Genomic DNA, 15,370 nt, shown 5'->3' with positions numbered 1-15,370 from the left:
TTTATTGAACACAGTTGTTAGCCTAGGTGGGCACGTACATTTATTGCTAGCCTTGATGGGCAAATATTTTATTGTTAGAAATATTACAGGTAACTAGAGAAATTGTATGTATTAATCAACTTTGATTAAACACTGATTATACACTTGCTTTGCTCTCTGTCCAAATAATACAAGAATAAAAGAACTAATTTTGAACTCTGTTTTGAGTGGATTTCAATCAATCATTTTATAACACAGGGATCAACAGAACCTTTTCAAATTTACCATTCCAATAACACGGAAACTATAGTACTTAAATTTAAATTCCGTATTCTATGTAATACAAGTCATAGGATTTGTTAACTAGATGCCACACAATGACACAGAGTCAAATTAGACATTCCACAGTCTAATCATTACCCTGACCAGGAAACTATAGTTTTTACACTTGAATTCTGCATTACCTAAAATAGGCATCAAACAGATTGGTAACATGAAGCCTCTCTATGATGTTCGGTCTTCTGCTCTGGCATCCTTTGTGTGACATGTGGTAATAGTGAAGTTTCTCAGATATGTTTGCATCTCTAAAGAAGAAAAGATATTGTTGATATTGTTGTTCATTTTAGAACTAGACTGGACAACTTTTGTCATCTTCCTTTGTATAACATATGTCATTATAGATTTCTATTGTTTTTACTTTGCTTTTTTTCCCCTCTAACCACAGGGTGGCACTAAAGAATAACAAATGAATACAATCTTCCCTACACCCTATAACTTGTAGGTAAAACATCTGAACCTAACAATAAACCTTATCTCAAATTTAGAATAAAATCAGACTGCTAATATAACACTGAAGTTATATATCCCTGTGGGTAAACTTTTGATGTGGACCCCCATTTTGTGACATACAGTAATGCAGTAAACTGCGAAATTTGTCAAATTAGTTCTTGGGATCACAAGGCAGGGAAAGAGACATTCATTCAACCATGTAGTTTATCTCATTCTCCTTCCTAGCAAGAAGAAAAACAACAGTTTTTCTTTCTTTTTCTTTTTCTTTTTTTTTCCAAATCTGGTCTTTGACTGACTGGCAAACTTTAGTGCTTACACTTCAGTTTCAATTCACTATAATAGGCGTCATAGGGATTGCTAATATGAGGCCTCTCTATGATGTTTGGTCAAACTTGATAGGTCTCACAGACTGCATTTGGATGACAATTCTGAACCCTCATTGGATTACAAATGTAACATTGTACTTACCTTTCCCCTTGTTGAACTTCTGCTCTGACAACCCTTTTGTGACATGCAGTATAAAGCAAACTATTTTGGTTTTTTTAGATATGAAGAAGAAAAGATATTGGTGATAATGTTGTCCATTTTTGAAGTAGACTGTACAACTTTTGTCATCTTCCTTTGGAGAGAATGTAACAGTATAGAAGACAGTCATGGTTTTTAATCTACATTAACCACAAGGTGGCAGCAGAGCATAGGAAATCAATACAAACTCCTCTAAACCCTTTAACTTCTGAACCTAAAAACAGAGACCTCAAATTTAGAATACAATCAGATTGCTCATCTAAAGCTGAAGTTAGGTTTCCCTGCGGGTGGACTATTCATCTGGATGCCATAGGTGACGTGCAGTAATAAAGCACAGTTTCTCAGATTTGTCCTTGGGATCACAGTGTAGGAAAAGAGAGATTCAGGAAACCAAGTGGTTTTCCTGATTCTCCCAGCTAGGGAGAATAAGAATCAACAGCTCTTTTGCGAATCAGGTGTTTCACTGCCTGGGAAACTTTAGTCCATACTCCTGCATTCTGCATTTACTATTATGGGTATCATAGGGATTCCTAATATGAGGCCTCTCTATGAAGTTGGGTCAAATTCGATAAGTCTCACAGACTGCATTTATATGACAATTCTGAAGCCTCATTGGATTGCAAATGTAACATTGTACTTACATTTCTCCTTGTTGAACTTCTGCTCTGGCAGCGATTTCGTGACATGCAGTACGAAAGAGAAGTTTGTCAGATTTGTTCTTGGGATCACTCTGAAGGCAAACAGAGATTTATGAAACCATGTGTTTTTCCTGATTCTCCTAGCTAGGCAGAATAAGAATCAACAGCTCTTTTTCGAATCTGGTCTTTCATAGACTGAGGAATTTTAGTCCTTATGCTTGCATTCTGCATTCACACTAATAGGCGTCATAGGGATTGCTAACATGAGGCCTCTGTATGATGTTCGGTCAAATTTGATAGGTCCAACAGACTGCATTTGGATGACAATTCTGAACCCTCATTGGATTGCAAATGTAACACTGCATTTACCTTTCCCATTATTGAACTTCTCCTATGGCAGCCATTTCGTGACATGTACTAACAAAGCGAAGTTTTTCACAGTTTTTCTTGGGATCACTCACAATGCAAAGGTAAACTGATGAAACAATGTGTTTTTCTTGATTCTCCTTCCAAGGGAAAATAAGATTCAAGGCCTGTTTTTCGAATCTGGTCTTTCGCTGACTGGGGAACATTCATCAATCTCTCATTCCCAAAGGTCCAAAGAATTCCTTCTCCAAAGAATAAATTTGGAAGAAAGGGCCTATTACCACATATGCTCAACTGCTCCCCACACCTGAAGTCTCCATCTGAGGATTCATGTTCACCCTAGGTAGTAGAATCAGAAAAACATCATGGTTCCATGAATCATTCCTTGCCTTAAGAGTGATCCCAAGAATAAATTTGGAAGAAACGGCCGCATATGCTCAAAAAGCCTATTGTAACAAGGGCAAACCTCCACTGTTACAACTGAGGGTCCCGGCTCAGAAAAACACTGTAACGAGCTGCCACCCGTTGATCCGAAATCCAGTAACTTTCCTTGCGACCAATATTGATTGAAGAGAAAGTTCATTTATTGAGAATAAGTGTACAGATCCAAAGCATTGCTAAGACTGATCAAAAGTGCGCCAAAAGCTGTTTTTCTTACTTTCCTCCCCCTACATCGTCCTTACTTCTTGGTCCTCTGATTCTCTTGCTGGTATGATCTTGAGCATGCCAGAGCTTGTGATGAGGACCCATCTGGTTTAAACGGTTTCTCATTCCAACTTCCCCCCGCCGTTTACAATGGCAGAACTGCAACATATCAAAAACCTTTTTTTTTTTTAAACTAGCCATCTAATAACCTATTATAAAATCTTGCAAGGATTCTGACAAACACCAGATTTGAAAAAGACCTGACGATTTCTGTTCCCCCTCGGTAGTAGAATCAGACAAAGATCATGGATCATCAATCTCTCCTTGCCATAAGAATGATCCCAAGAATAAGTTTGGAACAAATGGCCTATTACCGCTTATGCTCAAAAGGCCTATTGTAGCGAGGGCGAAACTCCACTTTCAGAACTGAGGTCCCGGCTCAAACAAAAACCAGATATGAAAAAATCCTGAAGATTTGTGTTCTCCCTAGGTAGTAGAATCAGAAAGACATCATGGTTTCAAGAATCACTCCTTGCGTTAAGAGTGATCCGAGGAAGAAAGTTGGAAAAAACCGCCTATTACCACATATGCTAAAAGGCATATTATATTGACTGCGAAACCCCACTTTCAGAACTGGCGTTCCCGGCTCAGAAAAACACAGGATTTGAAAAAGACGTCATGATTCATGTTCTCCCGAGGTAGTAGAATGAGAAAAACATTATGGTTTCAAGAATCTCTCCTTGCCACAAGACTGAACCAAGGAAGAAAGTTGGAAAAAAGGGACTATTACCGCATATGCTCAAAAGGCCTATTGTATTGACGGCGAAACTCCCCTTTCAGAACTGGCCTTCCCGGCCCAGACAAACACCAGATTTGAAAAAGGCGTCATGATTCATGTTCTCCCGAGGGAGTAGAATCAGAAAAAGATCATGGTTTCAAGAATCTCTCCTTGCCACAAGAGTGAACCAAGGAAGAAAGTTGGAAAAAAGGGCCTATTACCGCATATGCTCAAAAGGCCTATTGTACTGATGGCGAAACTCCCCTTTCAGAACTGGCGTTTCCGGCCCAGAGAAACAGCAGATTTGAAAAAGACGTCATGATTCATGTTCTCCCAAGGTAGTAGAATCAGAAAAACATCATGGTTTCAAGAATCCCTCCTTGGCTTAAGAGTGATCCAAGGATGCAAGTTGGAAAAAACCGCCTATTACTGCATATGCTCAAAAGGCCTAATGTATTGACAGCGAAACTCCCCTTTCAGAACTGGCGTTCCCGGCCCAGAAAAACACCAGATTTGAAAAAGAGGTCATGATTCATGTTCTCTTTTGGTTTCAAGAATCTCTCCTTGCCTTAAGAGTGATCCAAGGAAGAAAGTTGGAAATAAAGTTGGAAATTATTACCGCATATGCTGAAACCTTTTCCACAAGGAACTGCATCCTAGGGAAAAGTGAACTACAGCATTACGTTCCGAATAGAATGAGATTTCAGAATTTCAGGATGAAACCGCAGTCTTTGACATTTATCTGCTTCCATGCAACATGGCACAGACACTCCATTATCGCATTTCTCTAGACATGTATATAGTTTAACCCAAAATCACATGGAGGCCTCATGTTACCAATCCGTATAATGTCTATTAGAGCAACATGGCTCAATTACATCATGCCAGCCATTGGACTCCTGACTGCAGATGCAAAGCTGAGGAAAGTGAACTGCACCATTACTTAACAATGTAATGAGGCTTGGAATTGTCAGGTAAATGCAGTCTATTACACATATCCAGTTTCATGCAACAGCACAGGGAGGCCTCATGTTAGCAAAACCTATAGTGCCTATTACACTGAAACCAAAATAAAAGTTAAAACTACAGTTCCCAGGACAGTCACACTCCAGATTTGACCAGCACCTAGTGATCCATCTTGTGCCTACCAAGGGGAATCAGGAATACCATACACTTGCATGAATTTCTCCTTGCCTACAGAGTGAACCCAAGAACAAATTTGAGTAAGATGGCATTATTAGTGCATGTAACCCTTTGGACTCCAGAATGTAAGCGCGAAGCTGACGAAACTAAACTGCAGCATTACTTTAGCGATCCAACAAGTGTTCAGAATTCTCATGTAAATGAGGTCTATCACACTTACCTAGTTTGATGGAACATCACCTGGAGGCCTCATGTTAGCAATCAGTAGAATGTCTATTAGAGCGCGTGCAAATTCAGGCTTAGGAACTAAGCTTCCCACAAGGGTCAAAGTGCAGATTTGAAAAAAGCTGGTGATGCATGTTCTGCCTAGAAAGGGGAAGCAGAAATACCATATAGCTTCACGAATCTCTCCAGGCCAATACAATGAAAACAAGGACAAATTTGAGCAACTTGGCTTAATTACTGCAAGCCAGCCATTCGACTCCAGAATGCAAGTGCAAAGGTGAGGAAAGTGAACTGCACCATTACTTTAGCGATCCAATGGGGGTTGAGAACTGTCATGTATCTCCAGTCTATTACACGTATCTACTTTGACACAACCTCACATGGAGGCCTCATGTTAGCAATCCGTATAATGTCTATTAGAGTGCAAGGAAAGTCACCTTTACGAACTAAAGTTCCCACGAGAGTCAAAGTGCACATTTGAAAAAAGCTGGTGAAGCAGGTTCTGCCTAGCAAGGGGAAGCAGCACTACCATATAGCTCCACGAATCTCTCCAGGCCAATAGAGTGAAAGCAAGAACAAATTTGAGCAACATGGCTTAATTCCTGCATGCCAGCCTTTGGACTCCTGAATGCAAGTGCAAAGGTGAGGAAAGTGAACTGCAGCATTCTTTTCCCGATCCAACGAGTGTTCAGAATTCGCATGTAAATGCAGTTTATTACACGTATCTAATTTGACACAACATCACATGGAGGCCTCCTGTTAGCAATCCGTATAATGTCTATTAGAGTGCAACCAAAGTCACTTTCAGGATCTAAAGGTCCCACGAGAATCAAACTCCAGATGTGCAAAAAAGCTAGTGACGCATGTTCTGCCTATTAGGGGAATCAAAAAAAGAAAAAAAAGAAAAGAAAGCTGAGGAAAGTGAATTGCACCATTACTTAACAATGCAATGAGGCTTGGAATTGTCAGGTAAATGCAGTCTATTACACGTATCCAGTTTCATGCAACAACACAGGGAGGCCTCATGTTAGCAAAACCTATAGTGCCTATTAGACTGAAAGCAAAATAAAAGTTAAAACTACAGTTCCCAGGACAGTCACACTCCAGATTTGACCAGCACCTAGTGATCCATCTTGTGCCTACCAAGGGGAATCAGGAATACCATACACTTGCATGAATTTCTCCTTGCCTACAGAGCGAACCCAAGAACAAATTTGAGTAAGATGGTATTACTAGTGCATGTAACCCTTTGGACTCCAGAATGTAAGCGCGAAGCTGACGAAACTGAACTGCAGCATTACTTTAGCGATCCAACAAGTGTTCAGAATTCTCATGTAAATGAGGTCTATCACACTTACGTAGTTTGATGGAACATCACCTGGAGGCCTCATGTTAGCAATCAGTAGAATGTCTATTAGAGCGCGTGCAAATTCAGGCTTAGGAACTAAGCTTCCCACGAGGGTCAAAGTGCAGATTTGAAAAAAGCTGGTGATGCATGTTCTGCCTAGAAAGGGGAAGCAGGAATGCCATATAGCTTCACGAATCTCTCCAGGCCAATACAATGAAAGCAAGGACAAATTTGAGCAACATGGCTTAATTACTGCATGCCAGCCTTTGGACTCCAGAATGCAAGTGCAAAGGTGAGGAAAGTGAACTGCAGCACTCTTTTAGTGATCCAATGGGTGTTGAGAACTGTTATATAAATACAGTTTATTACACGTAACTATTTTGACACAACATCACATGGAGGCCTCCTGTTAGCAATCCGTATAATGTCTATTAGAGTGCAACCAAAGTCAGTTTCAGGATATAAAGGTCCCACCAGAATCAAACTCCAGATGTGCAAAAAAGCTGGTGACGCGTGTTCTGCCTATTAGGGGAATCAGGATGGACATATAGCTTCACGAATCTCTCCAGGCCAATAGAGTGAACCGATGGAGTACCATGGCTTTTTTACTGCATGCCAGCCATTGGATTCCTGACTGCAGATGCAAAGCTGCGGAAAGTGAACTGCACCATTACCTAACAATCCAGTGAGGGTTGGAATTGTCAGGTAAATGCAGTCTATTACACTTATCTAGTTTCATGCAACAGCACAGGGAGGCCTCATGTTAGCAAAACCTATAGTGCCTATTATACTGAAGGCAAAATAAAACTTAACACTACAGTTCTCAGGACAGTCACACTCCAGATTTGAAGAGGACCTAGTGATTCATCTTGTGGCTACCAAGGGGAATCAGGAATACCATACAGTTGCATGAATTTCTCCTTGCCTACAGAGCGAACCAAAGAACAAATTTGAGTAACATGGCATTATTACTGCAGGGAACCCTTTGGACTCCAGAATGTAAGCGTGAAGCTGAGGAAAGTGAACTGCAGCATTACCTTAGCGATCCAACGAGTGTTCAGAATTCTCAGGAAAATGAAGTCTATCACACTTAGCTGGTTTGACGCAACATCACCTGGAGGCCTCATGTTAGCAATCAGTAGAATGTCTATTAGAGCACGTGCAAATTCAGGTTTAGGAACTAAGCTTCCCACGAGAGTCAAAATGCAGATTTGAAAAAAGCTGGTGATGAATGTTCTGCCTAGAAAGGGGAAGCAGGAATACCATATAGCTCTCCAGGCCAATAGAGTGAAAGCAAGAACAAATTTGAGCAACATGGCTTCATTACTGCATGCCAGCCATTGCACTCCTGACTGCAGATGCAAAGCTGAGGAAAGTGAACTGCAGGATTACTTAACAATGCAGTGAGGGTTGGAATTGTCAGGTAAATGCAGTCTATTACACGTATCCAGTTTCATGCAACAGCACAGGGAGGCCTCATGTTAGCAAAACCTATAGTGCCTATTACACTGAAGGCAAAATAAAAGTTAAAACTACAGTTCCCAGGACAGTCACACTCTAGATTTGAATAGCACCTAGTGATTCATCTTGTGCCTACCAAGGGGAATCAGGAATACCATACAGCTGCATGAATTTCTCCTTGCCTACAGAGTGAACCCAAGAAAAAATTTGAGTAAGATGGCATTATTAGTGGATGTAACCCTTTGGACTCCAGAATGCAAGTGCAAAGGTGAGGAAAGTGAACTGCAGCATTCTTTTAGCGATCCAACGAGTGTTCAGAATTCGCATGTAAGTGCAGTTTATTACACATATCTAATTTGACCCAACATCACATGGAGGCCTCATGTTAGCAATCCGTATAATGTCTATTAGAGTGCAAGCAAAGTCAACTTTAGGAACTGAAGTTCCCACAAGACTCAAAGTGCAGATTTGAAAACAGCTGGAGATGCATGTTGTGCCTAGAAAGGGGAAGCATGAATACCATAGATTTTCAGGAATCTCTCCAGGCCAATAGAGTGAAAGCAAGAACAAATTTGAGCAATATGGCTTAATTACTGCATGCCAGTCTTTGGCCTCCAGAATGCAAGTGCAAAGGTGAGGAAAGTGAACTGAAGTATTCTTTTCGCGATCCAACGAGTGTTCAGAATTCGCATGTAAATGCAGTTTATTACACTTATCTAGTTTGACACAGCATCACATGGAGGCCTCATGTTAGCAATCTGTATAATGCCTATTAGAGTCGAAGCAAAGTCAACTTTGGGAACAAAGGCCCCACGACAATCAAACTTCAGATGTGCAAAATAGCTAGTGATTCATGTTCTGCCAATAACAGGAATCAGGACTGACATAAAGCTTCACAAATCTCTCCAGGCGAACAAAGTGAACCCAAGAACAAACTGGAGTAACATGGCTTAATTCCTGCATGCCAGCCATTGGACTGCAGAATGGAAGTGCAAAGGTGAGGAAAGTGAATTGCAGCATTATTTTAGCAATCCAATGGGTGTTGAGAACTGTCATGATTGCTAACATGAGGCCTCCAGTTGATGTTACGTCAAACTAGGTAAGTGTGATAGACATAATTTACATGAGAATTCTGGACACTCGTTGCATCACTAAAGTAATGCTGCAGTTCACTTTCCTCAGCTTCACCCTTACATTCTGGAGTCCAAAGGATTACATGAAGTAATAATGCCATGTTACTCAAATTTGTTCTTGGGTTCTCTCTGTAGGCAAGGAGAAATTCATGCAACTGTATGGTATTCCTGATTCCCCTTGGTAGGCACAAGATGGATCACTAGGTGCTGGTCAAATCTGGAGTGTGACTGTCCTGGGAACTGTAGTTTTAAATTTTATTTTGCCTTCAGTGTAATAGGCACTATATGTTTTCCTAACATGAGGCCTCCCTGTGCTGTTGCATCAATCTAGATAAGTGTAATAGACTGCATTTACCTGACAATTCCAACCCTCATTGCATTGTTAAGTAATGGTGCAATTCCCCATTCCTCAGCTTTGCACTTGCATTCTGCTGTCCAAAGGCTGGCATGCAGTAATGAAGCCATGTTGCTCAAATTTGTCCTTGCTTTCACTGTATTGGCCTGGAGAGATTCGTGAAGCTATATGGTATTCCTGCTTCCCCTTTCTGGGTAGAACATGTATCACCAGCTTTTTTCAGATCTGCACTTTGACTCTCATGGGAAGCTTAGTTCCTAAACCTGAATTTCCACGCTCTCTAACAGACATTATACGGATTGCTAACATGAGGCCTCCATGTGATGTTGTGTCAAAATAGTTATGTGTAATAAATTGTATTTATATAACAGTTCTCAACACTCATTGGATCACTAAAAGAGTGCTGCAGTTCACATTCCTCACCTTTGCACTTGCATTCTGGAGTCCAAAGGCTGGCATGCTGTAATTACGTCATGTTGCTCAAATTTGTTCTTGCTTTCACTGTATTGGCCTGGAGAGATTCCTGAAGCTATATGGTATTCCTGCTTCCCCTTTCTAGGCAGAACATGCATCACCAGCTTTTTTCAAATCTGCACTTTGACCCTCGTGGGAAGCTTAGTTCCTAAGCATGAATTTGCACGCGCTCTAATAGACATTCTACTGATTGCTAACATGAGGCCTCCAGGTGATGTTGCATCAAACTAGGTAAGTGTGATAGACCTCATTTACATGAGAATTCTGAACACTTGTTGGATCGCTAAAGTAATGCTGCAGTTCACTTTCCTCAGCTTCACGTTTACATTCTGGAGTCCAAAGGGTTACATCCACTAATAATGCCATCTTACTCAAATTTGTTCTTGGGTTCGCTCTGTAGGCAAGGAAAAGTTCATGCAGCTGTATGGTATTCCTGATTCCCCTTGGTAGGCACAAGATGGATCACTAGGTGCTGGTCAAATCTGGAGTGTGACTGTCCTGGGAACTGTAGTTTTAAATTTTATTTTGCCTTCAGTGTAATAGGCACTATCGGTTTTGCTAACATAGGGCCTCCCTGTGCTGTTGCATGAACCTAGATAAGTGTAATAGACTGCATTTACCTGACAATTCCAAGCCTCATTGCATTGTTAAGTAATGGTGCAATTCACTTTCTCCAGCTTTGCACTTGCATTCTGCTGTCCAATGGCTGGCATGCAGTAATTAAGCCATGTTGTTCAAATTTGTCCTTGCTTTCACTGTATTGGCCTGGAGAGATTCGTGAAGCTACATGGTATTCCTGCTTCCCCTTTCTAGGCAGAACATGCATCACCAGCTTTTTTCAAATCTGCACTTTGACTCTCGTGGGAAGCTTAGTTCCTAAACCTGAATTTGCACGCACTCTAATAGACATTCTACTGATTGCTAACATGAGGCCTCCAGGTGATGTTGCATCAAACTAGGTAAGTGTGATAGACGTCATTTACATGAGAATTCTGAAGACTCCTTGGATCGCTAAAGTAATGCTGCAGTTCACTTTCCTCACCTTCGCGTTTACATTCTGGAGTCCAAAGATTACATGCAGTAATAATGCCATGTTACTCAAATTTGTTCTTGGGTTCGCTCTGTTGGCAAGGAGAAATTCATGCAACTGTATGGTATTCCTGATTCCCCTTGGTAGGCACAAGACGAATCACTAGGTGCTGTTCAAATCTGGAGTGTGACTGTTCTGGGAACTGTAGTTTTAAATTTTAATTTGCCTTCAGTGTAATAGGCACTATAGGTTTTACTAACATGAGGCCTCCCTGTGCTATTGCATGAAACTAGATAAGTGTAATAGACTGCATTTACCTGAGAATTCCAACCCGCACTGGATCGTTAAGTAATGGTGCAGTTCACTTTCCTCAGCTTTGCACTTGCATTCTGCTGTCCAAAGGCTGGCATGCAGTAATGAAGCCATGTTGCTCAAATTTGTCCTTGCTTTCACTGTATTGGCCTGGAGAGATTCGTGAAGCTATATGGTATTCCTGCTTCCCCTTTCTGGGTAGAACATGTATCACCAGCTTTTTTCAGATCTGCACTTTGACTCTCATGGGAAGCTTAGTTCCTAAACCTGAATTTCCACGCTCTCTAACAGACATTATACGGATTGCTAACATGAGGCCTCCATGTGATGTTGTGTCAAAATAGTTATGTGTAATAAATTGTATTTATATAACAGTTCTCAACACTCATTGGATCACTAAAAGAGTGCTGCAGTTCACTTTCCTCACCTTTGCACTTGCATTCTGGAGTCCAATGGCTGGCCTGCAGTAATTAAGCCAAGTTGCTCAAATTTGTTCTTGCTTTCACTCTATTCCCCTGGAGAGATTCATGAAACTATATGGTATTCCTGCATCCTGTTTCTAGGTATAACATGCATCACCAGCTTTTTGCAAATCTGCAGTTTGACCCTCGTGGGAAGCTTAGTTCCTAAGCATGAATTTGCACGGCATCTAATAGACATTATACAGATTGCTAACAGGAGGCCTCCAGGTGATGTTGCGTAAAACTAGGTAAGTGTGATAGACTTCATTTACGTGAGAATTCTGAACACTTGTTGGATTGCTAAAGTAATGCTGCAGTTCACTTTCCTCAGCTTCACGTTTACATTCTGGAGTCCAAAGGGTTACATCCACTAATAATGCCATCTTACTCAAATTTGTTCTTGGGTTCGCTCTGTAGGCAAGGAAAAGTTCATGCAGCTGTATGGTATTCCTGATTCCCCTTGGTAGGCACAAGATGGATCACTAGGTGCTGGTCAAATCTGGAGTGTGACTGTCCTGGGAACTGTAGTTTTAAATTTTATTTTGCCTTCAGTGTAATAGGCACTATCGGTTTTGCTAACATAGGGCCTCCCTGTGCTGTTGCATGAACCTAGATAAGTGTAATAGACTGCATTTACCTGACAATTCCAAGCCTCATTGCATTGTTAAGTAATGGTGCAATTCACTTTCTCCAGCTTTGCACTTGCATTCTGGAGTCCAATGGCTGGCTTGCAGTAATTAAGCCAAGTTGCTCAAATTTGTTCTTGCTTTCACTCTATTCCCCTGGAGAGATTCATGAAACTATATGGTATTCCTGCATCCTGTTTCTAGGTAGAACATGCATCACCAGCTTTTTGCAAATCTGCACTTTGACTCTGGTGGAAACTGTATTTCCTAAACCTGAATTTGCACGGGATCTAAGAGACATTATACAGATTGCTAACATGAGGCCACCAGGTGATGTTGTGTCAAACTAGGTAAGTGTGATAGACTTCATTTATGTGAGAATTCTGAACACTCGTTGGATTGCTAAAGTAATGCTGCAGTTCACTTTCCTCAGCTTCGCACTTGCATACTGGAGTACAAAGGATTCCAGGCAGCAATAATGCCATGTTACTCAAATTTGTTCTTTGGTTCGCTCTGTAGGCAAGGAGAAATTCATGGAACTGTATGGTATTCCTGATTGCCCTTGATAGGCACCAGATGAATCACTAGGTGCTCTTCAAATCTGGAGTGTGACTGTCCTGGGAACTGTAGTTTTTAATTTTATTTTCCCATCAGTGTAATAGGCACTATACGTTTTCCTAACATGAGGCCTCCCTGTGCTGTTGCATCAATCTAGATAAGTGTAATAGACTCCATTAACTGACAATTCCAACCCTCACTGGATTGTTAAGTAATGGTGCAGTTCACTTTCCTCACCTTTGCACTTGCATTCTGGAGTCCAATGGCTGGCATGCAGGAATTAAGCCATGTTGCTCAAATTTGTTCTTGCTTTCACTCTATTGGCCTGGAGAGATTCGTGGAGCTATATGGTAGTGCTGCTTCCCCTTGCTAGGCAGAACCTGCTTCACCAGCTTTTTTGAAATCTGCACTTTGACTCTCGTGGGAACTTTAGTTCCTAAACCTGAATTTGCACACGCTCTAATGGACATTTTATAGATTGCTAACATGAGGCATCCATGAGATGTTTTGTCAAACTCGATAGGTGTCTTGATACTGTGGGATCAAAATGCAGGACACAAATGCTTCACTGCAGTGTTTATTGAGCAGTACGTACTGGAGGGGGACCCCACCAGAAGTTAGTGGGAGGCACTCCGGTACAGGCAAAGGTGATGTTCTGATATTTATACAGTTCTACAAGAAGGGGAACGGAAAAAGAACCTATATGCATACATATTCATATGATGATGCAGGCATACCTAAATAGGCAATAGTTCTCAAGTTACTCTCTGCCCCTCTGTTATCTGTTGACTGCTAGTGAAACAATAGTGTCACAGAGAAGAAGAAACAAATTAGTTCAAGGTGCCAAAGGCCAGGAAGAAGGCATCCTCCCTCAGGGCAGATGCCTGGGTTGCTATGGGAATGTTTGTGATAAGTAGTTTATAATCGGACTGGTTCACATCAGCTTGAAGTATGCTTCCACATGCCTTTATGTTTCAATCTTATTCAGGTGATCCCATTCATCTGAGGCCTCTAAAAATGTGTCTTTTTCACCCAAAGATTCATTTTTCTCACAATACATACGATATGAAGTGTCTATGTCATGTTGCATAGAATCAGATAAGTGTCAAAGAGTCCGTTCTCATGATAATTCTGAACTCTCATTTCATTGGGTACATAATGGTGTACTTCACTTTTCTGTAGTTTGCAGTTCCCTTGTGGAGACCATTTGAGCATATGTGGTAATAGGCCACATCCACGTCTTTTTCAAATCTGGTACTTGTCAGGGCCGGGAATGGCAGTTCTGAAAGGGGAGTTTCGCCCTCAATACAATAGGCCTTTTGAGCATATGCGGTAACAGGCCGTTTTTTCCAACTTTCTTCCTTGGATCCCTCTTAAGGCAAGGAGAGATTCTTGAAACCATGATGTTTTTCTGATTCTACTACCTCAGGAGAATATGAATCATGATGTCTTCTTCAAATCTGGTCTTTGTCTGGCCTGGAACCTGAGTTGTGAAAGGGCAGTTTTGCCATTGCAAGAATAGGCCATTTGAGCAATTGCGGTAATAGGCCGTTTCTTCACTTTTACTTCTTGGGATCACTCTTCAGGCAAGGAGAGATTCATGAAACCACGATGTTTTTCTGATTCTACTACCTCGGGAGAACATGAATCACCAGCTCTTTTTCAAATCTGGTGTTTGTCTGAGCCGGGAACCTGAGTTGTGAAAGGGCAATTTTGCCATTACGAGAATAGGCCGTTTGCGCAATTGCGGTAATAGGCCGTTTGTTCAATTTTACGTCTTGAGATCACTCTTCAGGCAAGGAGAGATTCATGAAACCACGATGTTTTTCTGATTCTACTACCTCGGGAGAACATGAATCACCAGCTCTTTTCCAAATCTGGTGTTTGTCTGAGCCGGGAACCTGAGTTGTGAAAGGGCAGTTTTGCCATTGCAAGAATAGGCCATTTGAGCAATTGCGGTAATAGGCCGTTTCTTCTATTTTACTTCTTGGGATCACTCTTCAGGCAAGGAGAGATTCATGAAACCACGATGTTTTTCTGATTCTACTACCTCGGGAGAACATGAATCACCAGCTCTTTTTCAAATCTGGTGTTTGTCTGAGCCGGGAACCTGAGTTGTGAAAGGGCAGTTTTGCCATTGCAAGAATAGGCCATTTGAGCAATTGCGGTAATAGGCCGTTTCTTCTATTTTACTTCTTGGGATCACTCTTCAGGCAAGGAGAGATTCATGAAACCACGATGTTTTTCTGATTCTACTACCTCGGGAGAACATGAATCACCAGCTCTTTTCAAATCTGGTGTTTGTCTGAGCCGGGAACCTGAGTTGTGAAAGGGCAGTTTTGCCATTGCAAGAATAGGCCATTTGAGCAATTGCGGTAATAGGCCGTTTCTTCTATTTTACTTCTTGGGATCACTCTTCAGGCAAGGAGAGATTCATGAAACCACGATGTTTTTCTGATTCTACTACCTCGGGAGAACATGAATCACCAGCTCTTTTTCAAATCTGGTGTTTGTCTGAGCCGGG

General features: G+C 41.3%; 1 long non-coding RNA gene across 1 annotated transcript; it reads right to left on the bottom strand.

The window, feature by feature from the left end:
• LOC112542592 (uncharacterized) lies at window positions 1-5,260 on the bottom strand. The gene is made up of 4 exons (XR_015795420.1): window positions 5,084-5,260; window positions 1,935-2,023; window positions 1,237-1,387; window positions 1-563 (listed from the first exon to the last, which is right to left on the bottom strand). It is a non-coding gene; the product is annotated as an uncharacterized LOC112542592 (long non-coding RNA).
• Window positions 5,261-15,370: the final 10,110 nt, after the last annotated feature.

The sequence above is a fragment of the Python bivittatus genome, unplaced genomic scaffold, assembly GCF_059951505.1.
Source record: "Python bivittatus isolate LINGU-HERP-01145 unplaced genomic scaffold, Pbiv_v1 ctg000060_np1212, whole genome shotgun sequence".
Lineage (NCBI taxonomy): Eukaryota > Metazoa > Chordata > Lepidosauria > Squamata > Pythonidae > Python > Python bivittatus.
This window is presented reverse-complemented; position numbering and strand designations above follow the sequence as displayed.